The sequence below is a fragment of the Rhinatrema bivittatum genome, chromosome 2, assembly GCF_901001135.1.
Source record: "Rhinatrema bivittatum chromosome 2, aRhiBiv1.1, whole genome shotgun sequence".
Taxonomy (NCBI): Eukaryota; Metazoa; Chordata; class Amphibia; order Gymnophiona; family Rhinatrematidae; genus Rhinatrema; species Rhinatrema bivittatum.
In genome coordinates this window covers 691,732,092-691,754,892 of record NC_042616.1, presented here as the reverse complement: position 1 = coordinate 691,754,892, position 22,801 = coordinate 691,732,092, and the positions used below count along the sequence as shown (strand labels likewise).

At 41.4% G+C, this 22,801-nt stretch overlaps 1 protein-coding gene across 1 annotated transcript in view; it reads right to left on the bottom strand.

The window, feature by feature from the left end:
• The window catches only part of CPNE3 (copine 3), a 156,693-nt gene that overhangs the window by 124,915 nt on the left and 8,977 nt on the right, over positions 1 to 22,801 (bottom strand). The window lies entirely within an intron of this gene.

Below are 22,801 nucleotides of genomic sequence, written 5' to 3'. Positions count from 1 at the left end.
AATCAGAAAGGGGCAAATTTACCAAGCTGCGTTTATCAGGGCTAATCTTTCAAACGTGGCACATACAGTAACTAACACTGCATATCGTGGCATTCGTGGTAGCCATGGTATGTAATGAGCTCCATGTTAAGATATCCATAGTGCCAGGAGCTGGGCCCTGGTTACCTTAGAAATCTCTGATCTCCCACCCTAACTGGCCCTTTAACTTTAGGTCAGTAAAGGGGGAAATTCCCTACCCTTTTCCCCTCCCAGTACCCCAAGTTCTCCCATCTTTCCCCACCAGCATATCAAGTTCTATCCTCTATCAAAAACTCTGAAGTTAAAGTGGCCCCTCCTTCTTTCAGGGCCTCCCATCCCAAACCACTTCTTTCCCAGGAACCATACCTCTTCTCCCAGTCAAAGGATAATTCCTGACCTCCTGCCAGTGGGTAACAGTGAGAAGACTCACTTAACAGTGCCATTACAGCAGACATAGCCAAGCTGGCAAGAGGTGAGGGATCTTCCTCCTGCTGGAGAAAAGGGAGCCTTTTTACTGCAGAGTGTTTACTGGGAAAGAGAATTTGGGGGAAGCTTGGTATGTCATCAGAGGGACAGTGGATGAGGGGCTAGCCCTTTTCTTCACCTCAAGACTTGGGACAAAACTTTGGGCACTAAATCAAGCAGACAAGTTTTGCTCCAATTTGTGAAAATTAGTGGATAGGGCAAATCACATAAATGTAAATACACAGCCACGACCTTTTCTACTCACGTCCTGTTAATTTAGTGTGGGTTTTTGTGGTGTGATATAATAATAATGAAATGTGGGGCTTTTCATAGACCCCCTGCATTCACCAACAACCTGCAACCACCATGCTTTGTTTCTTAGCAAAATGGGCCCACAATGGATCCAGCACTGAAGGGAAGAGGTTGAACCTGCATGCTCGAATCAGCTTAACCTTTCTTCCATCAGTCCACACTACAGGGCCATCTTTAGATCCTCTTCCCCTCCAGTTATATGGCCTGGTGCAGTCACAACTGCCTAAACACAGGCCTTGCTCCTGAATAAAATGTAGGTATTTTTCTGCTATGGGCCTCTCCTCCCCCACCCAGCCATGTTCTCACACTGAAGATATTCTCATGAAAAGCATGACCATGTCATACAGTTGCTGGAGTAAAGCACTCTGCTGGAATTACAGTAACTTTAACAACTTGAAAGAACTTGTTGGTCAACTATTTGTTGCCAAGTGCCTGTGTGTGTTTTTCCTGAGTTTAGTTTTCAGATTAAAGTAAGTCTGGAATACTGGATTACAACAGCAAAACCCTTGAATGTCTTCGAACATGAGCAAAAAAACCCAAAACACTACCCCAATATTCTCAGGCCATTTTGTTGCTTTGCATCCTCCAATTGCAGCCAGTAAACCACATATGTATGATGACCTGTACTTGCTTTCCTGTTGCAAAATTAATTTTTTGCCAATACTCCCATTTCCCAATATGAGTTCATCTGCCAGAAGCAGAGGCACATAGTATTACGAATTACCCCGAAGAGCTGGAAACTGCATTTATGGTAGAACTTTGGCATAGATGCTCATTCGATGCACAGAGTTGGTGCTTCCTTTTCAGAGTGACACTTTTGGCATGTTTACTGTCAACATATGGCTTCACGGACTACGTGCGACATCAATTTTGATGAAACTGAAGACTGCAAAGAACAAGACACCCTCAATTTCTCAAGATAGATGAACATGAAAATATGACATGCAGATGAGTCTGTAAAAGCTGGAGGTAAGGTTTTCCAGAATCTCCCAGTCAGATTTTCATAGTAAAAGCTTCTATTATGTTGCATTTTGTACAAATAAATCATTTCTTGTGAAGCATTATGCAAGACTTCAGTTTTCCACATAGTTTTATCAAGATAGACTTTGAAAAGCTGAAAAATGATGTAGTTGGTATTGGGAAGTATAACCTCGACTTTTCACACTGATTTTGAGTTTTTTGGGTTTTTTTTTATTTAATTCTACACCTGGACATACAAATCAAAAGCAAAAGCAATGCTTTAAAATCTTTTGGAGTTCATTAAATCAAAGAATCTTAATGCCACATTTCCAAACATCACTGTTGCTCTCCAAATTTTTTCTGGCTTCCTGAGATAGGAACATTCATTTTCTAAAATGACCCACATAAAAAAAATACATTTTGATCAACCTTTGGCAAAGAATAAATGAACAGCCTGACTGTTATGTGAATAGACTGTGACATCTGTCGCAGTCTGGACATTGCAGATACTATCAATTCATTCACGGCATAGCAGATTGCAAGACAATGTGATGTTTAAAGCAAGAATTGGTCCAAGACATTCACTGAAGATGACCTTCATTAAAAGAATTCTTCTCCAATGATAAAACAAACAAGGATCGCTGCAAATCAGATTTATTTATACCTTGTTCTTCCAAAAGCTCCAACACAAGGAACAGTAAACAGAAGACAAAAATACACAATATAAAATATACAAAAAGATTGCAACGCATAAACCAATAAAAAGCCAAAATAAAACCATACAATGTTCAAAATGACAAACTAAAATACACTACCATAAACTAAAAATAATAAAAAAGCTAAAATAAGAAGTGTCAAACAGTAGTTATTGCAAGCAAGTCCGAAAAGCCAGACTTTAACCTCTTTGCAGAACATGAATTTGGACATTGTCTGCATAACAATGAAAGGAGATCCCAAATTAGATCCTCAGGGGAATCATACAGCGATTGAACATCGTAAAAGCTAAAACTGAGCACTTTAGGGATTCTGCTAATAAGAGGCCAACAAACAACTGGCTTCACACACACACACACACACACACACACACACTTATTGAAATCTACAATGTCAAATGCAGCTGTTAAACCTAAAAAGGACCAATAAAATATTGTTACCAGGTATAATTTGCAGCAAAATTCATCTTCTCTCTTGCAGTTAATGAGCTGGGCCTGAAACCAGATTATGAGGAATCTAAGCAAAAATGCTCATTTGGAAAAGCATGAAGCTAAGCAGATATAACACACTCCATAACCTTACCTAAACAGAAAGGGATATTAGATACGGGGAGCTAATTATCCAGGACAGCAGGGTCTAATGGGAACTGCCTAAGAAGCAGGTGCAGCACAGTGTTTTGGTTTTTTAAGTGTATTAAACAGAGAATCTTCATTAAGAGAGGTGTTAATAACTAGCTTAAGTTATGCCAAACTAGGACTGCCAGTTGGCTCCAGATTCGCTCAACAAGATTGGCCCATTCCTAGATTTACCCCATCGCATGCAGGAACTTGTTTTGCTTTTTCTCGGGGAAGGCAATAGGAAAATCAGAATGAGAACCTGCATGCAAAGGGAGAAATCCAGGACTGGATCAACCCTGTCAGGCGAATCTGGAACCCGTTAGCAAACCTATGACAGGCCCTCCCTGTCAGCTTTAGAAAACCAGGAAGGACAAGAGTTAAAAACAACATGCAGTTGATTTTATTTGTAACAGTAAATTAATAATCTCAGTGTAATCTACCAGATAACAGGAAATACAGTGCCTTGCAAAAATCTTTATACCCTTGTACATTTTTCATGTTCTGCTGTCTAAAAAAGGCAAATCAAAATCCATTCATATAGGAGTTTGTATCACTGATCTACATAACATACTCTGCACTTTCTTCATGAATGAACAATTATGGAACTATTCCAAAAGTAATTAAGAATAAAAGACAAGAGTCTTAATTGCACAAATGTTCATACACTTGACTTTTGCAGCAATAACATCCATAAAGGGTTTATGATGAGTGCCTACCAACTTTGCACAGCGGGGTTGTACAGTTTTTGCCTGTTTTCTCGGCAGAAGAGATTAAGCTCTTTCAAGTTAGTTGGAGGTCATCTGTGTACTGGAGTCCAAGTTTTCTATTGGATTCAGGTCTGGGCTTTGACTGGGAGACTCAAAGACATTCACGGTTTTCTTGCCAAACCACTCCATTGTTATTTTTGCTTTGTGCTGAGGTGAGGATCTCTGATACTCTGAGGGAGAATGGATTTGCAGGAACTCAGACCAAAGTGATTCCGCCATGTCCCCCTCTTAACACAGCCATGATGACATGTGGCCTCACCACAGCTGACAAAGCTCGTTGAGGAGAATCTTGGGTATCTCAGGGACTCTCCTGGATCCTGCTCTGCAGGAAAATCTCCTCCACCCTGGATAGGAGAGGCTTAATTTAATTTAAACAGTTTTTATAGCCCGCAAAATCCAAAGTACTTGGTTTATTATACAAAATTAACACATTAAAAACATAATAAAAATCTATATCAAAATAAAAACATATAAGACAACCCAAATAAAGGCATTTATAAATGAAACAGAATTGTGATCTTCAAGAAACATGGAGTCAAACATATTGCTCACTATCTCAAACAGCTGGGATGCCATTTGCAGACGTGCCCTCTGCACTTGAGTCTGCGAGTAAACATCCTTCTCTGACATTCATATGGGCTCATCTTCACTCAGTCCCACAGTGGCTGGGGATACCGAAGATGAGCTTAGTGGCGTGGTTATTTGGGCCCAGGACACATGGACACCTATGAACTTCACTTTTCTCCACTGGCTGAAGTTAAGCTGAATGATTGGTACCAGCAAGGATTTTCTTGGCACCAAGTCTCTACTCTCCATCATCAATGGATGCATCTCTCTTGGCCCAGAGGCACTCTGCATCAAGGAAACTGGCTGCACCTCGGCCAACACCAACATGCTGTGTGCCATGGCCACTGAAGATTCCCTGTTTAGCACAGTCTGGTTTATCTGGATAGAACAAACTACCTGACGTCATGGAGCCTCTTTGTGCCATAAAGTATGCCGCCATATACGGAGAAAGAGCTCCTTACTGAGGAGACTGACAGCACCTGTTCCAGTGGAGCCTTGCGCCAACGTCGTTTTCTTCATCAGTGCTGAGAAAGCTAGCCCCAGAGGGGATTTCTCATTCTGCTTAGGTGCTCTTCCCAGTGCCTCATCCTGCTCCTCACACTTCCATGCATAGCTTGAACCTTCACCCATGGTAGATCCATGAGTGTGTGGGGGGGGGGGGGGGGGGGGGGGGGGGGAAGTTTCCAACAAGTCTGTGGAATGAAGTGGGGGCTGAATCCTGACAAAATTTCCGTGTTTCTTCTGATGCTGGGAAGCTGAAGAGGCCTCACTCCAGAAAGCAGAGTGGCTGCATTGTCCGCCATCACAGAGTTTGAGGGCCTTACCTGACATCACATCTTGCAGGGCCTCTCATCTTGTAGGCATGGAACTGAATAGACCACAGAGATGTTAGCCCACAGCAAGCACAATTTGAAACATTATAGTCCAGGCCTAGCTAGCAGTAGCAGATAGTGTGGGCTTCTATAATAGACATGCAATACCCACACATGCAGGCCTTGAATCCTTTGACAGAGGTCTTCTTGAATTTAAACTTTTCCATTTCAATTTTTTTTTTTTTTTTAAGGAAGATAGGACTTAAAAATTCTTTCTGAGGGGCAGCTGAGGCAGTGGCAGGAAAAAAAAATTGTACATTTCAAAAAAGGTGAAAAATGCCAGAGAGAGAGAGAGAGAAAGAGAATCCATCTGTGTGGTAAGTTAGACAAAGAAAGACTGAGGGGCTCATGAGGCAGCCAGCGGTTCCATGCAGGAACTCCCACGCATGCTCAAAAATATTTCTGAGTTTTAAGAGTGGCTTCACCCACTGGTAATGGCCAATTCAATCCTGATTGTCAACCGAGATCATCATTTGGCATGTACTTTTACCTGTACCTGGTGGCAGAGTTGTGCAGGGAACACATTTATGTACATTGATTTTCAAAGTATGTGTGTAAATGTACATGCAGAAAGTTTCTGCGTGTATGTGTTTGTGCATACCAGTACTTATGTGCATAAGTCTATGGGTAGAGAGTACCTGCAGATTTTAGCCTTGTGCAGGCTGTTATACAAATTGCTTCCCTAAAACCATTTAATAAAGGTAATGCTATAATGAGGCATATAAACAAATGCTTAGAACGGACTGGCAACCCAACTAAGGAATGCTTTAAACTAGTCGGGGATGGGCGATAAAAGCCTTCAGGGTAAGTAAAACATTAGACACTTGGGGGCTGATGCAATAAAATGAGCCCAGCCTAATGCACGAGTTTACACGCAGTTGGACGCGCATTTTGGGCATGCTAGACTAGCACCTGATGCAGTAAGGAGATTAGCATGCCCAAAATGCATGCCCTAACAAATGTGTACCCGATAGCGCCCGTCAGATGTAAACTGCATGTAGATGAGGGCATTGGCTATTACCCCTCCAATACAGGAAGGCACTGGGCGCCCGATGCACACTTTTTAAAGCAGAAAATTTAACTCCAGCCTCGAAGTGGAGTAAAGTCAACTAGGAGTCAAGGGCTCATGAAAAAAATAGAAAAAATGGGGGGGGTTTCTGTGTTGCGATGTTTCCTCCTCCTTACTTTCATTGTGACACTTTAATTTATTGCTTGGCAGTGGAGAAAAATAAATGTGTATTTTGACATGATTAAAAGAAACCCACTTTTTCTTATGGCCACACAATTTAGACGTCCATAACAAGGGGTACCTAATATGGTGCTGAGGTTGCAGATGTGAATTATGACTAAAAAAAGAAGCAGGATGAAAACGGACACTGGGTATTGAGCGCCTGTTGCAACTGGGCTCCCATTGCAATAAACTATTGAGCACTACAGACGTACACAATTCTCCTTTCGCACACCCTTTTTAACGGTGCCTCTCATTTAAATATTGCATCGGGTGCCCAGCGGATGTGGCTACATGCACATTAAGACAACGGGCACTCAATACTAGCGCCCATTTTCAGCATGCATTTTACTGCATCGGTCCCTTGTATATAAATGGGAAAAAAGGGCAACACCTGGAAAGCTACATATACTAACACCAAGCTATGTCCCCAGTATCTGAAATAAAGACCCGAATCTACAGACAGTCATGGAAGAGGCAGACTTGGAAGTAGTGACTGTTATGGCGATGTCGTACATGGAAAACCATGACTCAAATGTAGTTATACTGAGCTGCAAACTGAGTAGAAAGAAAGGGAGGAGAGGTCCTACATAGAGAAAATAATATTAAAGCAACATAACTTACAATGTAATGAAGCACTGTGGATTCATCTGGAAAGCGGAACTGAAACATGTATTTATACTGGTGTAATATACAGACCTCTATCACAGGCAGAATAAATGGCCAGAGATTTAATGGAGGATATTCACAAAATTGCTATGAAAGGGGGTGCTAATGCCAGGCAATTTCAACTTGCCACATGTTAATAGGGACACCTCAGCGGCAGAGTCATCCAGAAGCAATGAGATCCTGGATTCTCTGCAGAGAGAACTGTTCCATCAACTGGTATTGGAACACACACAGGCAGGAGCAATATTGGACCTGATGCTTATCCATTATGACAGCATTATCACTCTCCATTGGTAAGCATCTGGGATCCAGTGATCACAGGATGTAGCAGTTCAGCATTAGAGCAGAGGTAACGACGGTCCTAGACTTCAGGAAAAACTAACTTTGTTAAAATAAGGAGAGCACTCCAAGCTGGATGGGAAAATCTAAAAGTAGAAGTGGACAAAACTAAAAGGAGTTATTAGAAGGGCAACCAATTTTTTTTTATTAGGAAAGTAAATAAAGGTCACTATGATTTTCTAAAGATGCTGAAAAGGCACGGAAAAAAGGTTAGTGCTCATAAACTACAAGAGATCACAGAAAGAAGAAAGATAATATTTGGAAAATCTAAGAGAAGCTGGGAAAGTAATCAGGAGGGTGAAGATGCAAATGAAAATAAAACAGCTCATATAGTAAAATGGGAGAGAGAATTTCTTTTTACAATGAGTTAGTGATCGGAGGACTTGCAAAAGTGGCAATGTGAAACTCAGAGGTGAAGGGAAGTAATATGTAGAGGCTGATGAGGAAAAAGCGGTACTGCTTAACAAATATTTCTGTTCAGTGTACACTGAGGATAGGTCAGGAATACAACCACACAAAATGGGCATGTAAATGTCAAATGATTTTCAAGGTTGTGTACTTGAGAAGTTAACTAAAACTAAAAGTAGATAAAGTGATAGGGTTGCACAGGATATATCCAAGAGTATTCAGAGAACTCAGAAATGTTCTTGTAGCTCTGCTGGCTGACTTTTTCAATGCTTATTGTGCATGGAGTGAAAATTCTTTTTCACTCAAATCACAATTAAGCTCTGGAATTTGTTGCCAGAGGATGTGGTTAGTGCAGGTAGTGTAGCTGGGTTCAAAAAAGGTTTGGATAAGTTCTTGGAGGAGAAGTCCATTAACTGCTATTAATCAAGTTTACTTAGGGAATAGCCACTGCTATTAATTGCATCAGTAGCATGGGATCTTCTTAGTGTTTGGGTAATTGTCAGGTTCTTGTGGCCTGGTTTTGGCCTCTGTTGGAAACAGGATGCTGGGCTTGAAGGACCCTTGGTCTGACCCAGCATGGCAATGTCTTATGTTCTTTAAAGAAGGAAGTAGTTCCAGAAGACTGGAGATAGGTGGATGTGGTTTCTATTTATAAAAGTGGAAATAAGGAGGAGGTTGGAAACTACAAGGCCAGTTAGTATGATCTCTGTGGTGAGTAAATGAATGGAACTACTGTTAAACTGAGGATAGCATGCTTTCTGTAATCCAATGGATTACAGGATCTAAGGCAGCATCGTTTTACCAGAAGAAGGCCTTGTCAGAAAAATCTGATCAATTTCTTTCACTGGGTGATCAGAGACTTGGATCAGGGAGAGCATTGTGTAGTGTACTTGGATTTCAATTAGTTCTTTGACACTGTTTGCATATGTGACATATATAAACTGAATGTCTTTGGCATGGGCCAAAGGGATTGAATAGATTAAACACTGGTTAAGTGTGAGGCAACCAAGGGTAATGGTAAATTCAGTTCCCTCCAAAGAAAGAGGTATTACTAGTGATGTGCCACAGGGCTCGATTCTTTTCAACATTTTCATAAGCAATACTGTGGAAGAACTAATCAGGAAAGGTTTTATGGATAATATCAAAACCTGCCACAGGTTGGACACCCAGGAAGGTGTGGAAAACAAGGTGGGATCTAGCAAAGCTTGACAAATGTGCTAGAAAATGTCAACTAAGATTTAATGCTAAAAACACAGAGTCATTTATTTGGGTAGCAAAGCCCAAGAGAGAGGAACATTCTAGGAAATGAAATTCTTCTATGCATAAAACAAGTATGGGATCTGGGGGTAATTGTCTCTAATGATCTCAAGCTGGCCAAACAGTTGGACAAGATGATAGCAAAATTCAGAAAGATGTTTGGATGCAAAAGGAGTGGAATGATCAGCAGAAAAAAGGGGGGAGTACTATTGCTTGATTGGTGAATGTGCACAATTCTAGAGACTGCACCTTCAAAGGATATAAATCGGATGGAGTCAGTCCAGAGGGTGACTACTAAAATAGTCAATGGTCTTTGTTATAAAACATATGGGGAGAGAACTAAAGATCTAAACATGTATACCCCGGAAGAAAGGCATAAAGAAATTTGACCTTACCTGTTAGTTTCCCCTGCTGGACCAATCTAGACAAGTGGATTTTATTTCACTTATCAGCTGATGGAGACAATGGACACACCTTTTTTCATGACATCATCATTGGCTTAAAGGAGGTGCAGACGAAGGATTTGCCAGGATCCTTCTGTCAAAGAAATGAAGTAAAAACCTTCTACTTCACTTATAACCTAAATATATAAGAGAGTGAACCTCTGGCAATTAACCATTAAGAGGAGCAGATGAGTAAGGACAGATAAGGTTAATGAAAAGCATGTCTCCCTGAGGAAGACAAAAAAGATCAATATTAGCAGCGCCTGAGTTTCCAGCAGGGTCCTGGACTGACCTGATATTGTCAACAAGAAAAGCAGAATTACAAACTTCACAGTGCTTTGAGAAGGCAGTAAAAAAAGGAATGAGACAAAAAAAATAAAATAAACAGGACTAGCCAAATATAACCTGCTATCACAAACATGGTTCATCTTCGTAATCTAAAGTTACCTGTGTTTTCTCTCTACCTACTAAAATGACACCAGGTGTTCTTTCTCTGCTGATAAAACCAAATGAACCCCAGTCAAACATGACTAAATCTGATTTATGTAAGATAGAATTAAGAAATCTGAGCCTCTTCAATGTTTCTGAGATCTCAATAACCCAGCTCTGTTTTATAGAAACTGAGCCATGCTTACTGACCAGTTCAGCCAATCTGCAGTTCATTTGCAAGGAAATAAAAAGGATTGAAATCATAGAAACACAGGAACATGTTGGATGAAAAAGACCTTATGTTCCTTCCAGTCTGCCCATCTGTCCAATTAATTTAGCATCACTGCCTTAGAGATCCCCAGTATTTATCCAATGCTTTCTTGAATTAAGATACTGATTTTGTCTTCACCACTTCCACTGGGAGGCTGTTCTACACATCCACTATCCTCTCTGTAAAGAAATATTTCCTAAGATTACTCCTGAATCTAACCCCCCCACCCCTTTCACCCACATCTCATGACCCCTTGTTCTAGAGGCTCCTTTCCATTGAAAAAGGCTCACGCCCTATGCATGGAAACCTTTGAGATATTTGAACATCTCTATCATATCTCCCTTATCACGCCTTTCCTCTGGGGTATACATGTTTAGATCTTTACGTCTATCCTCATATGCTTTAGAACGAAGGCCACTGATCATTTTAGTAGCCACCCTCTGGACCAACTCCATCCTGTTTATATCATTTTGAAGGTGTGGTCTCCAGAACTGTACACAGTATTTGCATGGGAGTAACCTGCATGGAGCCGCATTTACTACATTAACAGACCTTGGGGTTAACCTGCATAAGAAACTTGCTGGCAGACTGATGGACCATTTGGTCTTTTTCTGCCAAGAATACTATGTTACCAGGGATTTATACAGGGCCAATATCACCTCCCTTTTTCTGCTGACCTTTCCTTTCCCTATGCAGCCAAGCACCTTTATGGTTTTTACCATCGCTTTATCCACCTGTTTGGCCACCTTACATCAGATACAGTTACCCCCAGATCTCACTCATCCTTTGTGCTTAGAAGCATTTCACCTCCAATTCTTACCTTCCCTTGGGTTTTTGCATCCTCAAATGCTTTACTCTGCATATTTTAGCATTAAATCTTAGCTGCCAGACCTTAATACCATTCCTCAAGCATCACTAGATCCCACCTCATGTTTTCCAGTGCTTCTCAGCTGTCCACCCTGTTGCAGATTTTGGTATCATCCGCAAAAAGACAAACTTTCCAGACAACCCTTCCATTATGTTGCTCACAAAAGTGTTGAAAAGAACCAGTTCAAGGACCGATCCCTGAGGCATACCACTAGTAACAACCCCCTTCTCAGAGAAAACTGCATTTACCACTAACCCTTTGTCGCCATCCACTCAGCCAGTCACTCCAGGGATCCATTAGCAATGGGTGTACAATTTATTTATAAATCTATGAGGAACCGTGTCAAAAGCCTTCCTGAAATCTAAGAGCACTATGTCTAGTGTTCTCCCTTGATCCAACTCTCTGGTCACCCAATCAAAGAAATTGATCAGATTCGCCTGTCAAGATTTCTGGTAAAACCATGCTGCCTCAGATCTTGCAATCCATTGGATTCCAAAAAGTGCACTATCCTCTGTTTTATCAGTGATTGCATTAGTTTGCTAGTCACAGACATCAGACTAACTGGCCTGTGGTTCCCAGTCTCCTCATTACTTCCACTTTTATAAATAGGAACCACATCCACTATTTTCCAGTCCTCCAGAACTACTCCAGACTTTAAAGAAGCATTGAAAAGATCAGTCAGTGGAGCTACCAGGACATCTCTAATTTCTCTTAGTATCCTCGGATGTATCCCATCCAACCCCATGGCCTTATCTACTTTAAGTTTAGTTAGCTCCTCATGAACACACTATTCTAAAAATCGACTGAGGTTTACCTCACTTCCAATCCTATTTGTGTTTGTTTTATGTGGTCCTGCTCCAGGCCCTTCTGCAATGAACACCAAACAGAAATATTTATTAGACAATTGTACTTCTTCCTCTCCTTCACCTTTGAGTCTCACAATACCAATTTTGCAATTCATTTTATCACTAACATATCTAAAAATAGTCTTGTCCCTGTTTTATCATATTTTCCTTTTTTTCTTCTATTTGAATTTTCACATTCCTGACTACTTTCCCAGCTTCTCTTAATTTTTACCGATACTGTCACCTGCTTCCTCTTTCAATGATCTCTTGTAGTTATGAATGCTAACCTTTCTACTTTATCTTTTCAGCTACTTCTTTAGAAACCATAATGGCCTCTTTTTCCTCATCCCTTTATTTATATTCCTAACAAATATATTAGTTGCCCTTATATCTCCTTTTAGTTTTGCCCACTGCCTTTCTACTTCCCCTAGATTTTCTCATTCAGCTAATGACTCCTTGAGGTACTTCCCCATTTTGAGAAAGTTAATTTTACTGGTCTAGGACCCTTGTCTTAGAATGAACCATCATCTCTTGCATCCTAATACTGAACAAACCATCCAGTAGCCACTGGGTCCCAGTTGATTAACAACTACAACATCAGAAATACTGTGCCCGTTAGCAAGCACCAGGCCTCTTCCCGTGTGGGTTCCATTACCAGTTGCACACAATCCAGGATCTCCCTGCTTCTAGAAGATACTGCAGTTGGGAATGTCCAATCAACATCTGGAAGATTAAAATCTCCTAGCAGCAGCAACTCCCCTTTCATAGCAATCCTGTGAATATCCTCTATTAAATCTCTAAACCATTTCCTCTGTCTGTGATGGAGGTCTGCATATTACACCAATATAAAAAGATGTTCTGTTCCTTTTTTCAAGATTAACCAATTAATCAGTTTACAATAGGACTCATTTCATTCAGAGAACTTTTCACATATAGTTAATGGAAAACCCCTGGAGGTCTGTATCCAACTATTCCTGCACAAATATTGGCCTTAGCCAAAAAAGTACTAACCAGTCAATGTGAACCACTGGGGCTTTTACAGACACTCAAGAATCCAATGACTGGCAGCATACCTAGGGAATAAATATTTGAATTGGGTATTTGGTATGCAAGATCCTTTGCATGCCAAATAATAGCCCAACATAGTTTACAATAACGGTTTCAGGCCTACTCCTGGGGGAATTCTGCATTGCACAATTGTAAAGAATTCCCCTCCTGCGCACAATTTTGCCCAAAAAATTAGGCATGGGGACCAGGAAAAAGCAAAAGCAATGGAGGCTTGTACAGATGAAAGAGAAGGAATAGCATCTGTGACAACTGGAGTCAGAAAGGAGCAGCAATGGGCTAGCCTATGTGAACTGGAAGAGAGTAGGGACAGCCTACAGAATTGGCCTTGGCCTGAACAAATGAGAAAGAGAGTAGACAGTGAGCTTGGGGGAAGGCAGGAGAGCGCTGTGGATCTTGCTAAGAGGAGGTGCCCGACAGAAAGAGTTAGTGGGTCTTGCTGGGTGAGGGAAGAAAAGTGGGGAAGGGAGAGCTTTCTTTCTCTATCTACTTCCCCCCAGAGTCAAGCCTGGAGGGTGTAGACAGAGAAAACTGGAGGGGTTCTTGCTAAAGGTGAGAGAGGGAGCAGACAGAAAAAAGCTAGGGGGTTCTTACTAGGGTGAAAGCATAGAACTTGGGGGGGGGGAGCAGAGAGAGAGAGAGAGCTAGGGAAGGAGTGATTTCAAGCTTGGCAGGGCAGAGAGAGAGTAAGCTGAGAATCTTCTGGGAGTGAGGAGAAAGAGAGAGAACAAGGAGGAGGGGTGTTAAGCCTGGTGGGGCAGAGAGAGAAGGCTAGTGGAGGAAAAAGGATAGGAGAGGGGGAGGTAACAAGTGAACTGTGGAATTGACCCAAGGGGGAGGAGAGATCAAGACCTTCATTTTCCGTTTGTATTTTATTGTTCCTGGAAATTTATCAGTGCTTATTACAATAAGAACAAAAATGGAAGAGATCAGTGGGAAAAATTGATGCATCATTTTTCTGGTTAAATATTTTTGTTCTTTTTGCAATGAACACGTGTGAGCCCCTGTCTAGGTTCCTTAGAAAGATGCCATTCAGTAACCTGTAGATCTTGCCAGTGGTCGGAGGTTCAGACAGGTGTACATCTTGTGTTATGTGTCGGTGGGTGCTTTCCCCCAAAGGGGATGAGTTTTGAGGTGAGTTTTGAGATGGATTTTTGAGGCTGGGGATTTTACGGGCTGGGAAGCTAGCCTCTGATGCCTTTACTGCTAGATAATGGCTGAGGACGTTCACTGGAGGAGCAGTAGAGAGCTCCCTCCAGTACGGCTATGGGTCACCAAGAAGAATAAAAACCCCAAGTCTAGAGGGGACACCAATTCTGTCTGGGGATGCCAACAGTGGCAGAAGTGTCGTAAGAAGTGAAGACCTTGGTGGGAAGCTTCAGAGGAAAAAATATCTAGAGGATTTTCTGCTGCAGGGATTATGACTAAACTGTATCATCTGGAAGGCATTTTGTGATTTTACTGAGATGATATCTTTGATATTAAGTGCCAGACTGTATTTCTCAATTTTTTTCTAAATTTTCTGGATTTTGGTCTCTAAAATTCTTTTCTCTGTTTGGAACACGATCTGGTGTACACATAATTTTTAATTTTTTTGTACAGAATTCCTCCAGGAGTAAAAGTTTATCAAGTATACCTGGCAACATGTTTCAGGCCATCACACTGCCATCACAAAACCATGTTCACAATGAGCTATCAAAACTAAAAGTAGATAAAGCAATGGGGTTGGACAGGATACATCGAGGGTATTAAGGGACCTTAAGGAAGATCTGGAAGCTCTGTCTAACCTTTCCAATGTTTCTTTAGAGCCAGAAATGGTTCCGGAGGACTGGAAATGGAAGATTTGGATTTTAGATGTAAATTACTCATCTTTTCAATTCCAAGTGGAAGGTGAGTTATAAATTCAGGCACAATATGTATTTCCCTGCGCCAGAATGTTTATAATCTGAGTTCATACCTGAGGCAAGAGAGGGTGAAATGATTGACTCAGGATCATAAAAATACATGGTTCATAGATTACATCTTTTTGGGATGATGTTATTCAGGAATATGTAAGTATGACAGTACTGTTTCCTCAGTATGGTGCAACACTGCTTTTGAGAGACCTCTTGCAGGTCGCAGAACTGAAAAAAAAAAAAAAAGTTGATCGTTTCCTCTCCATGACCTTGGTTGTAGCATGTAGGTGTGTGCTATTCAAATGGACTGAGGAGGCCCAGCCCGTGTTAGAATTGTGGCAGCATAGAATATCTGTTTATATGATCCTGGGAAGGACAGATATAAAATATGCTAAACAGAAAGTAACAGAGGATTATGAAGAGGCTTGGTCTAATTTTTTTTTCTGTTGCCTTCTGTGACGTTGAAACCTATTTTTGACAAGGGATATACTACGGTGTGGTAAAGTGTAATCTTGGCAGTGATGATTACCAGAAGAAGAGCACTCTCATGGGGGTAGGGGGGAATGAAGAGGGGCGTGAGGCGTTGTGAGTTGTTGAGAATGATTCAGAGTGTGAATGGTGAGGAGCTGTGTGTGTTACTGTGTGTATTGGATTATGAGGGTAATGGCTGTGGGTGGAGGGGTAATGCGTTGAGATAAGGGTGTATGATATAGTTTTTTGAAAAATGGCAAGGATGCATATTGGTTGGGTAATCTTTTTTTCCTATGCTATATTATGGAAGTGTAATGCTCCAAATTGTTCTTTGTTTATGGAATCTTTTTGATCATTTGTACAATTACACATTGTCATAGTGTATGCTCTTCAGTGAACTCATGCATCTTTCTGAATAAAATATTAAAATAATTTTTTTTAAAACCCCGCAAATACAGCAAGGTTTTTGATGTGGTTCTGCATAGGCAACTTCTATATAAACTGAGCATTTTAGTTATGGGCCCTAAAGTAATGGAATGGGTTAGAAACTGGTTGAGTGGGAGGCAACAAAGTGTCTTCATGCACAACCTTCGGGGTGCTCGAAGACACTCATTGGGATTCCCATTGGTAAGACATCCCACACTACCTGGCCACAGTCACATCCTACCACTTCCCACTGGTCCACTAAACTACACCTTGCACAAAGCCACTCCCTATCCTCCTCTGCCATCTCTCACATTCAAAAAATCAGAGGCCGGGGCAGATATTCCCCAAACTATTCCCCTAAATCCCACCCACTCACAAAGAAAAGACATCACTGTTCTGTATCCCTCCTCCCTAAAGCAGCCAAAACACAGAGCAAACACAACAAATACAACAAACCCGCTTTGCAAGTTACATTCCTGAACACACAGTCTATCCATAACATAATGTATCTCCTCCATGACCTACAAACTGACAACCCTGCAAACATTCTATGCCTAAGTGAAACATGGACACATGATACCGACCACCCCCAGTTCCTATAGATCTGCCCGCCTAGTTTCATCTTCTGTCGAGATACACATAGGAACAAAAGAGGCAGAGGGGTTGCAATAATTTTCAATCAATGGCCTAACTACCCCTCCCACCCAGAGATCAAGGAAACAGAATCCTAATTTCTGCAAGATGATGCCCATCCCAAATGGAAAATCATCTTGGTTTATCATTCACCATCAGGTACAAATGAAGCCCTTCAAAATTTCCTCTCATTCATCTCTGAAAAATTCTACAGCACTTAAGGATGCTGATCCTAGGAGATTTCAACATCCATACAGATGAATCAGATCTAGCATTAGCCTACCAACCAAATGGCTTCAATTAAAACACTAAGCCATATTCATTTGTGGAACATAAATTTTTTATACTAACAATGTAGATAGGAAAGTATAAAGGAGTGTATGTTAGACCCTCCTTAAAAGCCAGGCGCCAGGCATTTAGAATTGGTCCACCTTAAGCCACAGACATGAAGGGAGCTCTGTTTTGAATGCATTTTCCTTAGAAGGGGGATAGGCCTAAGGAGAACATAAGGCTCCAGGAAAGAGAAGGAAACCTAGGGAAGGTCAATACTGACTAGTTGTGAATTGCATTGCATCTTTATGCTTTTGAAAACTGCAAGGTAAGCGGAGTTGTTTTTGTTTTATGTTTCTGAAATTAATAAAAAGAATATACTAAGTCTAGCCCAACTAGCAAACACAGCTACTCACAACACAGGCTTCACACTCAACCTGGCAACCACTCCGCACCACCTATAGCAACAACTATCAAGTGAGAAACTACATGTCACTCACCTATCATAGATAGATGATCACATAATAAAATTCAAACTACGACCACAGAATCCCATCTGACTGGGAGTTTGCCTAGGGGAGGCACCGCCATCAACATGTGCCTTCACAAATGCCGTGGCTTCAAGTAAGGCAAAGTCCTTCCAAGCCCCATTTGTCAATATTAATAGTTTGGCCAGGTAGAGAATCCGGAATTTTTTCTTCTTCTCATGGAGTAGCTTCTTCATCAGCGTAAATTCTGCCCATTTTTTTGAGTGGCAGCACTGCAGTCGTGAAAAATGGCCACACGGATGCCCAAGAACATCAAAGGCCCAAGCTCTCGCGCCTTTTTCAGAACCCACTCCTTTGTCTGGAAATGATGGATTTTAATAATAAAGACTTGGGGATCGTTACTGCCAGATCTACTCAGACCGGCCACCCGATGACCTCTGTCTATCTCCAGATCAGGATCACTCCCCGCCGGATTAAGCACTTCATGGAGAAATGTTGCCAAAATCTTCCTCACAAGCTGGTCCTTTATTTTCTCCAGGATCCCCACCACATTCACATTTGAACGATATAACTTGCCTTTCCATCTCTATTACTTTTTCTTCAAGTATTCGCACCTGTTTTTTTTTTTAGCCCTGCCAAAGAATTTGCTGCTGACCACTCCCAATCTTCACGTTTTTTGCCATTGATTTTCTAATTAATTTAATCATGGGCAGTCACTATCAATATGGTCATTGATCTCAGCGATCGATGTTTTCAGGGACTCCAGCTCTTTGGTGGCTTTGGATCGTAAGCTACATATTTTGCCTAGAATTTGTACCATCATGTCTTGATTGACATTCCCCACATGATGATCCATGCTAGGTACTTTCTCCTTCCCCCCTGCACTCTAGCTTTTGGACTCCCCCGTTTTGTGGTAGAAGTCTGAAATAGGCCTATCCAGCGTGCTCCGAGAGCATCTGCTGATCATCTTAAAACCACCGCGTTTCCCCACCACCACCTGGCACACAATTAAAAACATCATACCTAAGTTCAGTGTAAATTAGTGGTCTTAATATGCACAATTTCTTATTTTAAGAGTGGCATAAGAAGGAAACAATCTCAGTGTGCTTGGAGCTTTACTGAAGTGCGACTGCCGCCATGAATGCCCCGTTATCCATTTCTTATACTGGCCATGCCCCCTGTGGGAGATGCAGGGCATGTGCTTTTTCTCTCATTATATCTGTTTACACATTCATCTTTACATAAACCTTTTCATCTAAGATTTTCCACAGATTGCTCCACTATTGGAGTCAAATAATATCATTCGCTGTCCCTGTTCTCTACATTGGTGAAACTACGCAGATGATACACACTCGCATACATGAACACTGCTCTTGCCTATGTCATATACATGGAAATGCACCTTTGGTCCAACATTGGCTAGATAGGCAACATATGCAAAATGATTTCCATTTTTCATTATTGAGAAAGTCTCTTCCTCTCCTCAAGGAGTTGACTTTTCCTGCTGCCATCTTCAGTGAGAACAAAAATGGATCAATACTCCAAATACTGTATCTCCTTAGTGGCTTAACCAAGAAATGGACTGTCTGTCTTTTTCTAATTGTCTGTGATCTATCTAAATGTCCTTTGCCTTAACCACTCCTATTCCTTTGACGTTTTCCTGATAGACAACCCAGGTCATGTGACTCGATTTTTTGGCTCTGTTTTTGTAATGTGCTATTTAACTTCCTTTACCAGACGTACTCTGTTATGCTGTTCATTCTACTTCTGTAAGCATTGCAGCTACGATGAAATTCCTCTGATGTCATTCTGTAAAGTTTCTATCCGTTTAATAATTTTCTTTAAATGTATTGACATGATTTCTTTGAATGTTTGCTGATCTATGCTTTGATACTGATGAATTTACATGTCATATTTGCCCTTCATTAATCCGTATGTTGATTGTCTTATTTGTAGGTGTGGTCCCTCCCGACACAGATGGGAGACATCAAGAGTAGCATTTTTCTATGAAACATAAATATATCTTTTGGAACAGCAAAAAGTGTTGGACTAGTAGGATTTCTTCCCAAACTACTTTTGTTACCTGTTACTTTGTGGTTTGGGACTCCCACCTTTTATTTTGTCAATTGTAAATGTCTCCCACCCCTCTACAAATTACACCCCCTAGAAAAACATTCCCTCTACTTGATATTGTAAATGAAACCTTAACTATCTGTGAACTGTAAATAGGTGATGGTAACTCATCATTCATTTGGGCTGTAAATACCAAAGGCAGCAATATTATGTTCAATAGCAGTGGGCAAACCTTTTTTTAAACAGGGCCACATTACTGGTGCTTTCCGGAGCCGGCCCCCTTAGTACTCCATGATGGGGGGGGGGGGGGGGGAGGGTAAGCAGTTACAGTGGCAAGTAAGTCCCTCAGTGAGAGGACCAAAGCAGCAACCACACCAATAAAAAGAGTAATTCTTTACATTTAACAAATAAAACACCAAATATTTAAAAACTCATATAAAAATGTTCCAAATACCCATAAAATATTTCAAAACAGACACATCAAATAATACCCAATAATTAAAACTAGTAAGTATATTTCTCTTCCTGTTCCTAAAGCTCAAGTTGTTTCAGGGGGGTTCTTCAGATAATAGGAACGATCAAGATCCCTCATTGGATTTATCTGGTTTCCTTGAAGTTTCAGGTTCATCTGTTCAGAACAGGGCTATCTTTTTAGTTGTATATGCTCAAGAAAGTGATATATAGTGGACTTTGCATCTGTTTTTGTGTGTAAGATAATCTTTTTTTCTTGGACAAAAGATTTCCATCTTTCCTGATGTCAGAGACACCCAAACTTGGAGGAAACTTTTTTCTGTCCCAAAAGCAGAGGATTTTGGCTTTAGGGGCTACCTTAAGAACATGCCATACTGGGTCAGACCAAGGGCCCATCAAGCCCAGCATCCTGTTTCCAACAGTGGCCAATCCAGGCCATAAGAACCTGGTAAGTATCCAAAAACTAAGTCTAGTCCATGTTACCGTTGCTAGTAATAGCAGTGGCAATTTTCTAAGTCAACTTAATTAATAGCAGGTAATTGACTTCTCCTGCAAGAACTTATCCAATCCTTTTTTAAACACAGCTATACTAACTGCACTAACCACATCCTCTGGCAACAAATTCCAGAGTTTAATTGTGCGTTGAGTAAAAAAGAACTTTCTCCGATTAGTTTTAAATGTGCCACATGCTAACTTCATGGAGTGCCCCTTCAGTTAAGTACCTTCCAGTTAAGGTTCACCTATAATTGTCTTCCAGTTAAGGTTCACCTATAAGTGCCTTGTAAGTTTTCAAGGATCTAATTATATTTTTTTTATGATCTTCATCAACTGAAAGGGGTTTTTTTGCAAGATAAATCTGCTGATGTTAGTTTGATAGCAGTCACATACATAGTTTGTTTGGCTAATTTTTCTTATTGCCTTATGTTTTGTAAGGTCTCCCCTAAACTGGTCTGTTTAGTACAGCATATATTGCTTAGAGATCTATGCCTGAATTGATGTTTTCATTGTTTCTTTAAGCAATTGCTGTAATTTCTTTTCAAGTAATTATGAATGTAAAATTTTCAAAGTAATAAAAAAAAGTAGTGAGAGCTTTTTAAAAAATTCCCTGCTCTCCAATCCTGGGAACCTACAATTTCCAGATGCTCTGAGATTGTCATGGATTAGCAGGCAGAAAGGAAAGGGGGTTATTGCACACACATGTGCTCTCTCTCACCCACACTTATACACATACTCACTCAGCCACCCACCAATATTCATATGCTTTCTCACCCAACCAAATGCACACATGCTCCCTCTCTCACCCAAGCCCATAAATATGCTCACTCACATATATACATAAAGTTCCTCATGAGAGGCTTCTAGGAAAAGTAAAAAGTCATGGGATAGGTGGCGATGTCCTTTCGTGGATTACAAACTGGCTAAAAGACAGGAAACAGAGAGTAGGATTAAATGGACAATTTTCTCAGTGGGGGGGAGTGACCAGTGGAGTGCCTCAGGGATCTGTATTGGGACCTGTGCTTTTCAATATATTTATAAATGATCTGGAAAGGAATACAACGAGTGAGGTAATCAAATTTGCAGATGTTACAAAATTATTCAGAGTAGTTAAATCACAAGCGGATTGTGATAAATTAGAGGAAGACCTTGTGAAACTGGAAAATTGGGCATCCAAATGGAGGATGAAATTTAATGTGGACAACTGCAAGGTGATACATATAGGGAAAAATAACCCATGCTATAGTTACACAATGTTAGGTACCATATTAGGAACAACCACCCAAGAAAGAGATCTAGGCGTCATAGTGGATGACACATTGAAATCGCTGGTTCAGTGTGCTACGGCTGTCAAAAAGCAAACAGAATGTTGGGAATTAATAGAAAGGGAATGGTGAATAAAACAGAAAATATAATAATGCCTCTGTATCACTCCATGGTGAGACCGCACCTTGAATACTGTGTACAATTCTGGTCGCATCTCAAAAAAAATATGTTACGTCCGTCAGTCGGAGACGGCTGCGACCACTCTGCCTCACCTTTTTTGCCCTTCTCCTCCTCCATGGGTAAGATGGCTGCCTCCGGTGCCGAGTGCCGAAACCCTCGGCGTCTCCAACTCAGCATTGGCATCCCCGTTCACCATGCTCTTTCCTGTGGCCTCCTGGGGCGCACGCTTGCACACTGCCTACGCTTATCTTCACGTCATGGCGGGAACCTCGGGGGCGTCTCCACCACATGACGTCAATACCTCCGGGTAAGTAAGCCTCCGCTCCACTTCCAACAAACGAGATAGCAAGGACTTTGGTTTAGCTTCTCTGACCGCTTCTAAGCTGCATGCTTAGACTCCTCACTACCCTCTGGGGTATCTCACTCCTGAAGAAGCTCTGGGCACCTGCTCCTCAGGGGCCTCTCGCTTCCTAATACCCTTCGGGGTTTCTACTAACTAGACAACCGCTCCTCGGGGGTCTTTCTTCTTTTTCCAGGATCATCTGCGCTTCCAGGTACTCGCTCCTCGAGGGCCTATCCAGCACAGAATATCCTGCACCACGGACCTCGGGTTCGCCTCATCATCTACTAGGAGGATTCCAGCACTACTCTTCAGTGAGTACCTTTATTATCCAGCTCTTCACACCACCCACCAGGTTCGGCTTATCCCGCTCTGCGGAACACTACCAACCTTGTACATCTGGGTGAGACTTCATCATCTGAGGCTGTCTGAACGTATTGGCACCTTGCTGGACTTCAGTGCCATACTCTCCTGCATATTTAACATCTATCTACAGCAGTACAATAAAGCTTTCCATCTCCAGTGTCTGCTCTCTGAGTCTAGCTTATCGCTGTGGTTCCCCACGGGGCCCCTCCCCATGGGAGAAGTCATCTCCACAGCGACCAAGAGTCCACACTATGCCACAAACCCAACAATATAGTTGCGATGGAGAAGGTACAGAGAAGGGCGACCAAAATGA